The 10,355-nt window shown below is 43.1% G+C and overlaps 1 long non-coding RNA gene across 2 annotated transcripts; it reads right to left on the bottom strand.

Annotated features, from left to right (window-relative positions):
• Nucleotides 1-1,938: 1,938 nt before the first annotated feature.
• Nucleotides 1,939-6,945, bottom strand: LOC135291901 (uncharacterized). 2 transcript variants are annotated; one of them, XR_010354552.1, is made up of 5 exons: nt 5,762-6,945; nt 4,783-4,820; nt 3,663-3,762; nt 2,401-2,597; nt 1,939-2,121 (listed from the first exon to the last, which is right to left on the bottom strand). It is a non-coding gene; the product is annotated as an uncharacterized LOC135291901 (long non-coding RNA). The 2 variants fall into 2 exon arrangements; XR_010354551.1 differs by having other exon boundaries at nt 1,939-2,597; nt 5,762-6,925.
• Nucleotides 6,946-10,355: the final 3,410 nt, after the last annotated feature.

Genomic DNA, 10,355 nt, shown 5'->3' with positions numbered 1-10,355 from the left:
TTTTCTTTTTCTTTTTCTTTTTCTTTTCTTTCTTTTTCTTTTTCTTTTTCTTTTTCTTTTTCTTTCTTTTCTTTGTCTTTTTCTTTGTCTTTTTCTTTTTCTTTGTCTTTTTCTTTGTCTTTTCCTTTTCTCCTTCTTTTTCTTTTCTCTTTCTTTTCCTTTTTCTTTTTCTGTTCTTTTTCTCGTTCTTTTCTTTTCTCTTTCTTTTTCTTTTCTCTTTCTTTTGCTTTTTCTTTTCTCTTTCTATTTCTCTTTCTTTTTCTATTTCATTTCTTTTCTCTTTCTTTTTCTTTTTCATTTTCTCTTCTCTTTCTCTTTCTCTTTCTTTTTCTTTTCTCTTTCTTTTTCTTTCTCATGATCTCTTTCTCTTTCTTTTTCTATTTCATTTTTTTTTTCTTTTTCTTTTCTTTTTCTTTTTCATTTTCTCTTTCTCTTTCTTTTTCTTTTTCTTTTTCTTATTCTTTCTCTTTTTCTTTTTCTTTTTCTTTTTCTTTTTCTTTTCTTTTTCTCTTATTCATTTTCTTTTTCATTTTCTTTTCTCTTTCTCTTTCTCTTTCTCTTTCTCTTTCTCTTTCTCTTTCTCTTTCTCTTTCTCTTCTCTTTCTCCTTATCTTTCTCCTTATCTTTCTTTTCTTTTTCTATTTGTTTTTCATTTTCTCTTTCTCTTTCTCTTTCTCTTTCTCTTTCTCTTTCTCTTTCTTTTTCTCTTTTTCTTTTTCTTTTCTTTTTCTTTTTCTTTTTCTTTTTCTTTTTCTTTTTCTTTTTCTTTTTCTTGTTCTTGTTCTTTTTCTTTTTCTTTTTCTTTTTCTTTTTCTTTTTCTTTTTCTTTTTCTTTTTCTTTTTCTTTTTCTTTTTCTTGTTCTTTTCTTTTTCTTTTCTTTTTCTTTTTCTTTTTCTTTTTCTTTTTCTTTTTCTTTTTCTTTTTCTTTTTCTTTTTCTTTTTCTTTTTCTTTTTCTTTGTTTTTCTTGTTCTTTTTCTTGTTCTTTTTCTTTTCTTTTCTATTTCTTTTTCTTTTTCTTTTTCTTTTCTTTTCTTTTTCTATTTCTTTTTCGTTTTCTCTTTCTCTTTCTCTTTCTATTACTTTTTCTCTTTCTCTTTTTCTCTTTCTGTTTCTTTTTCATTTTCTTTTCTTTCTTTTCTTTTTCTTTTTCTTTTTCTTTTTCTTTTCTTTTTCTTTTTCTTTTTCTTTTTCTTTCTTTTTCTTTTTCTTTTTCCTCTTTCTTTTCTCTTTCCCTTTCTTTTTCTCTTTCTCTTTCTCTTTCTTTTTCTTTTTCTTTTTCTTATTCATTTTATTTTTCATTTTCTTTTTCTCTTTCTCTTTCTTTTTCTTTTTCGTTTTCTTTTTCTCTTTCTCTTTGTCTTGTTTTTTCTTTCTTTTTCTTTTTCATTTTCTTTTTCTCTTTCTCTTTCTTTTTTCTTTCTTTTTGTTTTTCATTTACTCTTTCTCTTTCTCTTTCTCTTTCTCTTTCTCTTTCTCTTTCTCTTTCTCTCTCTCTTTCTCTCTTTCTCTTTCTTTTTCTTTTTCTTTTTCTTTTTCTTTTTCTTTTTCTTTTTCTTTTTCTTTTTCTTTTTCTTTTTCTTTTTCTTTTTCTTATTCATTTTGTTTTTCATTTTCTTTTTCTCTTTCTGTTTCTTTTTCTTTTTCGTTTTCTTTTTCTCTTTCTCTTTGTCTTGTTTTTTCTTTCTTTTTCTTTTTCATTTTCTTTTTCTCTTTCTCTTTCTTTTTCTCTTTCTCTTTCTTTTTCTTTTTCATTTTCTTTTTCTCTTTCTTTTTCTTTTTGTTTTTCATTTACTTTTTCTCTTTCTCTTTCTTTTTCTTTTTCTTTTTCTTTTTCTTTTTCTTTTTCTTTTTCTTTTTCTTTTTCTTTTTCTTTTTCTTTTTCTTTTTCTTTCTCTTTCTCTTTCTCTTTCTCTTTCTCTTTCTCTTTCTCTTTCTCTTTTATTTTTTTCTCTTCTTTTTCCTTTTTTTCTTATCTATTTTCTCTTCCTTTTCAATTTCCAGTTTTCTTTTGCTGTACAATTGAAACTAGGATGATTGAACCTCCATTTTGAAGGATATTTATCACACATCCAACCATTCCACTGAAAATTTTTTGTCCTTCAGAGACAGAGCTCCAACACTGTTCAAAAAGCAAATGAGAAATGCCAGGCATGGCTGGAGGCCTAAATGGCAGGTTCCTGAACTGGTTAGGTGTCTGAACTGCTTAGGTTTCTGAACTGCCACTTCCCTTCTGATGCAACCAAAGCTACAGCAGCTGCTGATGTGCTGCAGGGACATTTTTAGGAGGTGATCTTGGTGGAAGTGGTGCCAGCAGATGGCAATGGGATTTTGTCCAGTGGCACACAGGACACGGGACAGGTGAGAAAGACAGAGGGATCAGTCAGTATTTGCTCCTTACCATGCCAGAAGTTTCTTTCCAGTAAGGAGCTTCTCGTTCCACCATTTCAATGCCCACGATTCCAAAAGACCATATGTCCACTTTGGGGCCATATGGTTGACCTGTCACCACTTCAGACGCCATCCACCCAGAAGTGCTGGCCACGGAGCTTTGTCTACTCTGCTCAGGAGTGAGCTGAGCAAAGAGGCCAAAGTCAGCTGTGGAGAAAACAACAAACCATCAAAGCCAGCTCCATTTAGGAAACTAAGCAAAAAAATTCCCCACTCTCAGTCTAAGAATGCACTGTGTCATCTGCTGGAAATCTGTCCCTGCTCTATTTCCTCAGGGCTTTAGCCAAGTGTTAGAAATATGGTTAGTAATTTGTGGAAATAAAAGATGTATGAAATATATATGTGTAAAATAAACGCCCGGTACACATCTTCCCCAGGATGGTGAAACCATGGCAGATGGGCAGAGTGGCATCACCACATTTACATGCAAAATACAACCTGGGCTGCACAGGAGATGGGCATTCACAGAAGCATGCACCCAGTGATGCCCAAGCGATGATGGCCCAGACGAGGTACCTATCTGAGATGACCAAAGCCATCAACACCTTCCATCTGAATGCCAGATTCCGGGAATCGAGGAAATGTATTATTCTATTCCCAGACGAAGATTTTGTGCAGCCCGAACCGAAGAATGAAACCAACTTGAATATGCAGAACTTAGAAGGAGAGAAAGAGACTCTGCCGCGGCAAAATCGTATAAGAACTGCTACCTTGGAGCAGCCAGTGTGGACAAGGAGAATTTGGTGCTAGCGAGACCAATCTCACGTCCACCCGGCTCACCTCCCGGGGGTGGTACGCTGTCCGATTGATTGGTGGCTGTCGGGAATGTATTACGGTCGCGAAATAAATTTTATTTTTAATTTTTTTATCAAGATTGGCTATTTTTCATTTTTCATTTATAACACAAGGAAATAAGGAATTTTCCATTTCAAAAAAACCTCATCATTTTTTTACACTACCTCCATCAGTAGCCTTTTTATCTGAAGCTTTAGACTTGTAGCTCCCTCCCTCTTGAAAGGACACACAAGCCAATGCCACTGTTGACTGCTTGTGGTTCCTTGTCATGCCTCTGTGCACATTGCAACCATGTCACCAGCTCACAGAGGGGTCCCTGCACTGCCACCAGCACCATTTCTGGGGAGCTGGCAGTCACTCCAAGCAGCCCCACACCCACATCCCTGGAATGCTGCACTTGACCAAGAATACACTGACCCAGCTTGACAGAGCCATTGGTTCCGAGAAGGATGTTGCAGCTCTTCAGACCTCGGTGGATCATGTGGTTTGAGTGAAGAAAATCCAGTCCTCTCAGGCACTGAGAGAGAAAACAGAAACAGGAGAGCAAAACTAAGTGATGTGATTTCATCACAAAAGAAAGGAAACCGCTCTAAAAGATTCCCTTTCCCCAGGGGAATGGGGAGTAATGGCAGAAGACAGTGCCACTGAGAGGAAGAGCTTGCTGCTGCAACACTTGCAGAGCAGGACCTTTCTAAGGAAAGGCATGTCAGCTTTTGAAAGAGCAACAACACCTGCTGTTGTAGACTGTCCCCTGCACACCAGCCAGGATGACTGCTGCTGCAGGGGATGTGCTCTCTCCAGACAAGGGTTTGCCAAGAAATAAAAAACCCCTGGGGTGTGAAGTGGATCACTTTTGGGTGGGAGTAATTAATTAATTAAAATGGGCCAGTTCAACACTATATGGCTATGAATTTGATATTCCTTCCTGGCTGCTATCAGCAAGCAACATTGTAGCTGTAAAACAGAACTTTCATTTCTTGCAAGCTCAGAAATGGACAAGTAGGAAAGAGCCAGCAACATTGTTGCTATTGCTGCAGCAGACAGGGAAAACCAGAACTGGGCAGAATCCCATCCAGTGCTGGAAAAGGGCAGGAGATGTTGTGCAGAAGCCCCCTTGCTGGCTGGAGAAAGACAAAAAGAAGAGGGCTTCGCATCCTGGCATACCAAAAGCACCTACAAGCCCCAGGATGCAAGTGAGCCACTCCAGTGTCTAAAGCACTTGGATGCACTGAGGGCAGGTTTGGCAGGGCAGCAGCCCTTGTGCTGAGCACTGTCATATGGGTATCTATGGAAATTCTTCAGTTCTCTTTCTTCAGATTTCTGAGATTGAAATTAGGAAATATCCACTCCTTGTTGTTGTTGTTGTTGTTGTTGTTGTTGTTGAAGTCATGGGAATTATTTTCTTTGGGCGTTTCTCTCTGGATTTTCTTTTGGCCGTCCTTGCTGGCCCTCTATACTCTTCTGTGTCTAGTCAAGGTGACAGCTCGCTCCGGAATTTTTAAATAGGAGGAACATGAAATCTTCCTTTCTCACTCACCTCAGGAGCAGCTCCACTGAATACATGTTTTATGTGACCTGTACTGGGCAGGGAAAATGAATCAGATGCTGTGAGAAAAGTTCCTGGCCTGGTGAATCCCACACAAGAGGTCAATCCAAACAGAGCTTATTTTCCCTTTCACAACATCCCTCCAGGAGACACATTTCATTCACAAAGCCACCAAGAGATCAGGACAATGTTCTTGCTTGTGCCTACACTTCAACCTCTTTAGCCAGCAAAAGAATACAAACACGATCAAGAAAATACAAATTCTTCTTTAACACTCAATATTCCTGTTCTAGTAAACACTTAAAATAGCTTCTAAAATCCTCTCCTTCAGGTGCTTTTTAAAAAAAATCAGTTGCATGCACTAATTCTCATTAACTTGCTGTAAACAGTTGCCCAGTAAAGCTTCCCCAAAATTCCTCTGAGCTTTGGCTGTTCTATTGTGAAACAGCACAGCAGCAGCTGCAGGGGTCAGGAGGAGACACTCACTGGTTTGGAGTTTGCACTTCTTTGCAAAGGGAATCACTCTTTTAGCACTAGGTAAAGGGTCAAGTTAGACAATCAAATTCTTTCGTGACCAAATTTAGAAAGAAAGAAGCTTTCCCTGAATTCTGGGAACAACTGCAACTGGGAACAACAGAGTTTTTAGAAGGCCTTCCGAGAAGTTCTCCCAGTCTACAGTTTCAAAGCTGTCTTGCTTGTCCCAGCAAATTGAGGAAATGACAGACCCTGTTGCCACAGACTCTCCCATGGAGGGAAGGGAATCCCTGCAGGTTCCCTGGCAATGCTGCCCCTGTGGCTACAGACACCCCCTTTTTAGCTGAACAAATTGACAGGAGCTTTATTAAACCAGTGGCATCCTAATGCTCTTTCTGTTTCTAAATCAACTCAGTCACTAAGAAGGAGCAGGAAGACATACAAAAGCCAGGTTAGGTTACACCCTAACCTAAGTAGAGGGGAAATCTCTACTTACGTGCCAGGTGAGTCAGAAAATAGCCGGAATAAGTCACGCCATAAACAGTAACCACTGCAGCAGCAAGCTGCTGAATCATTGTAGCACTGCTGTGCAAGTTTGCACGCTGTGCTCCAACACTAGAACAAACAAGGCTCCTGTCAGTGTGCAGCTGCCCACTGACAAATGCCTCAAGGCGCAGGGTGCTCCTGCTCTGAGCAAGCCCTAGGGCTGCTCTGACACTGAGGCCTTCCGTGCACCAAGGCAACCTTCTCATGTCACCACTGTGACGTGGCAACCATGCCCTGACATCACAAAGCAAACGCTCCATGCTGGTCTGTGACTTTATGCAAAGCAATAACCAACCTTCCCCACAGCAAACACAAAATAGCCTGGGAAGTTCTCCTCTGCCACAAAGCAGCACAAATTGCCCTCCCGGGCCAAACCCCATTGTTCAAGGGATCCAAGAGCAACTCCAAGAGTGCCCCAAGCACCTACAGCCTGTAGCCCAAGTGAGCACTCAGATGGGACCCATGTAAAGGAAACCAGATCGAGAAAATGGCCCACAGCATTGCACATGTGAGAAACGACTCTCACTTTGAACATTTTAAAGGTTTATTAAACCTTAACAAAGGACTGAACAAGGAAAAATGTTCAGAACTGGCAGTCTCTGTGACTTGCAGCCACATCCTCATCTACAAAAGACATACTCTGCCTTTGATAGCCTTAGCCCCTCCAAAAGTTTGGTCAGTCAACTCTTTCTCTGCTATCCATTGCTGGAGATTACTTTCTTACATCTTGATTGGAGGTCAGGTGTTTTACACCTCGCCTCCTGGTCACAAGCCAGCCCTCCCCAAATGCCCTGACGACCAAGGTTATTACAAGGGGGAGGGGAAAGAGGACAATGGGAGGATATATTACGATAACATCACTTTATATTTTTACATCCATATAATATCTATCTCTTAATTGTGAGAGCCAACCATTACGTTACTCATCTGTAACACACAGAGCCAGGAGAGAAGCCACTGTTGGCAGAACAGCTGAAATAATTGCTAACAAATCTCCCCATATATTTGCACGTTTATCGGACATGCCCAGGGCTCCTGTGCATGTACATCTCTGCCTTTAGTCCCCTTTGGAAGCACTCACACTGGCAGCATCTGCCCAGCAGCAGCAGCTGCTCCAAGCTGGGAACGTGACTGGAGGTGCTGATTTCCAGAGGCTTCTGTGTGCCAGGGGAAGGCAAGGCAGGAGCGGGTTGAACGGCACTGGCGCTGCTGCTGCTCTGTGCCAGGGAGCCCCGGCTGGGCAGGGCACGGTGCCCTCTGCGCTGCGGGCTCTTCCTCCTGCCACAGCTGGGCACACCTGGGAACAAGGCAGGACAACTTGTGGGGAACCAAGGGTTCTGTGGGGCTCCTCTGCTCTGCACACACCCAGGACACCTGCAGCAAAGAGCTCTGGAGCCTAAGAAGAGAAACCAGAGGGAAACAGCTGGAAAAGGTTTCATTGGGACCTTTCTTACCTGCTAACAGAAGTTGCCAAAATGAAAGGTTACCAAGCAGGGCCTGATCCCTGCTGCCAGCTCAGGGTTAGAAAGAAAGCAATACTTTGTTTCAGTGTTGGGTGTGTAGGGAATCACTTCCTTAATACCTGCACTCCCAGCAATCTGACTTACTAGTTTGTATCCATGGAACTAAGACATATTCAATACTTTGCTGAAACTCACAGGCTAAACATTACTCCACTTTATTTGACATATTTAAACCTCTTCTCAGAATTTATTGACATCAGAGTAGGAGTGTCCTGTAGGTCCCTGGTGGTTGTTCAGGAGGAGACCCACAGGTTCAGGAGGAGACCCATGCAGAAAATAACTAAAAGACAACTGGGCTTGCAAAGCAAATTCATTCCATTAGCTGCAGTAGCAAATAATACATACCAACCCCTGGATACCAAACATCCGCTGAGCAGGAGAAGGAGCAGGAGCGTGGTGCTCGGTAGGAGGCACAGGTAGGCAGTGCACTTCCAGGACATCCCCTGGATCAAAACGGTGTGCATCTCATCCTTCTCACCCCTCCACCCCAGACCAGGCCTTCTATCTCCTGCTCAGGAGTGGGATTTTCCCAGTTACAGCATCAGCTCACACACGGCCGGCGTGTGAGATGAGGCCACCATGGCTCACCATACTCCATGACTCCCTGCCAACAAGGGCTCCATGATGCATTGTTCCCCTTTCAAGGCTGAACTGCCCACCCACTGACCAATACAGTCTTTCTCTTTCAAGGGTCAAGTTCCCCCCTTTAAACAATACACTTTTCTTCATTGTCTTGTCAACCTGCTCAAACATGGATCAAATATGGCAGGACCTCGGATCTTGGGTTTCCTACTGTCAGGATGATCCAAGTGTCCCTTTTCCCTGCCCGATGGTCAAAGGAAGAGTCGGAATTCTTTGGCTCTGATTCACAAGATTGTTCATTATCTAGTATCTAAAATATTTTCTCTCAGATTCACAGAGGTCTGATGTGCAGGTCTGTCAAGGGCACACTGCCCTGCCCTGAGGAATTGCTATCTCTTGATACTAAAAACTACATGTACTTTATTTACAGTTATTTTCCAATACCTATCACCTATGTTAGACTGTCTACTTCTACTCTAAACCAATCCAAGAGTGCCAGCACAACCCAGAACATGGACGTTAGGAAGGAGAAAGAAGAAGGACAGGGAACACCGAAATTCCTCCATCTTGGGAATCCAAGCCCCTGTTCTAAAAATCCCAAAATTCTACTTTTCACCCTGTGACAACTACTATTATGCTACTTCAACTTCTGTGACTTGGGATTCTTCGTACAAGGTTGTTAATTTGCTCCATGGCTTAAGATCAAAATCCCAAGTGTCTTTGGCTTCCTGACAGGATCTCCGAGCCCCCTGCCAGGGCACCCAGAGGGATGTCCTGGGTTCTGACACTCCAACACGACTCCTGTTCCTCACACAGTCATTTAGGAAATATCTCAATCTTCAAATTCGCCTCTGCTAGTCAAGAGACTCCTAAAAACACTTTCTTCCCATTCAATGCATTCCAGCTATCTTCTTAGCAGGACCTCTCTCTTTATTCTCAAGGCTAAGATAGCCACTTGCACACATTAATCACTGCAATGGGGGAATACAGGGTTCAGCACTGCCTGTTAAAACTAAAGGAATTCACAAGACTAAGCCCTATTTGTTACACTTAATACCTCTCCTTCCTTTTCTGGGAATCAAACACAAGCATTTCATCAATACACCCTGCAAGTGCTCTTGCTGAGTGACACCACATTGCTGTGTCAATAAAGCAGCTGGGACTCTGTCTCTTCACGCAGGGAAGGCCAATTCTTTATTCATATAACACATTTTTATACATTTTTCACAGCTCTCGTGTTCAATTCCAACTGCCTGGTAGTTTCCTTGACACACCATTCATTGCTTAGAAGGTGTTTTTGTGTGTACATGCTAAGAGTTTCTCTTTTACTCAGATGTTTCCATTTTTCCTCTGTGGACTCTCAGGGGTCAGATTTCTTGTTTATTACAGATGCAAACTGTTTTCTAACTACAACAGCTTGCTGTGTTAACTGCACTCATTCTTATGATTTTTCACATGGGAAGTTAGCTAGCTGCACATAGAAGACATAACAGGCCAGCTGGTAATTGAGCAGAGCAAGGCCTGATTTTATAAGGCCTTTCTTTCCTAATACCCCTACCTGTGTGCAACACATGGTGACTTTCTTTCAGAAATTAATCAGGAAAACACAGATTGCCTACTGAAATTATTCTGCTCTTTTCCAAATCAGTTCACTACTCAAGTACAACCCTCAGGCACATCCCCAATTCCCTCTCTCCCAGCAGCTCAGAGCGGCATTGCACAGCGCTTACTGTGCTCCAGAGAGCACAAAGCAGGCTGGCCTGGTGGCCCTGAATATTTCTGCAAAACACTCTGCATTTCACACCTTTGCTGTGGCTCAGGGCAGAACTGGAGGCCTGCAGGCGCTTCCTGGCAGAGCTGTGGGAGGCACTGGCTCCTGCAGATGTGAGCTGCCAAGCTGTCAGTGCCTCAGGCTGGCCTGGCTTGCCCTGGCAGAAGTGCCGTGCCCGAAGGACCCTGCCCTGTGCTCCAGCCTGCCCAGCAGCCCGGCTCCCTGCGCCGCTGCCCAGAGTGCTGCACACACTGCTGCCCTTTGCCAGGAGTCACAGGGCAGCCGGCACAAGAGTAGGAATCCTCAGCCAGGCCACCGGCCCTGGGCTGCCCCTGGCCTTTCTCTGCTCCTGGGCAGACTCCAGACGGCCAATGCCTCCAGTCTGGGCTGTGCCCAGCACGGCTACGCTTCCCCTCGGGAGCAGCCAGCTGCCACCTGGGCTCTGAGAGCGGAGGATTCGCCTGCTGCCAGGAAGAGGCACCTAGGGCCCGGCTGCTGCCTCCTGCAGCTCCAAGGGCCTCCTTCCAGCCTGCCTCTGCCCAGGCTCAGGCTGCTCCGGGCTCTGCCAGGCCTCTGCTGGGGCTGCACCCCGGCCAAGGCCGGGCCCGCTCTCACCTCACAGGCGCTGCCAGCTCTATTTCTTTGTGCTTTTTCCCTGCCTATTCCTT

Source organism: Passer domesticus, unplaced genomic scaffold (assembly GCF_036417665.1).
Source record: "Passer domesticus isolate bPasDom1 unplaced genomic scaffold, bPasDom1.hap1 HAP1_SCAFFOLD_141, whole genome shotgun sequence".
Classification (NCBI taxonomy): Eukaryota; Metazoa; Chordata; class Aves; order Passeriformes; family Passeridae; genus Passer; species Passer domesticus.
This window is presented reverse-complemented; position numbering and strand designations above follow the sequence as displayed.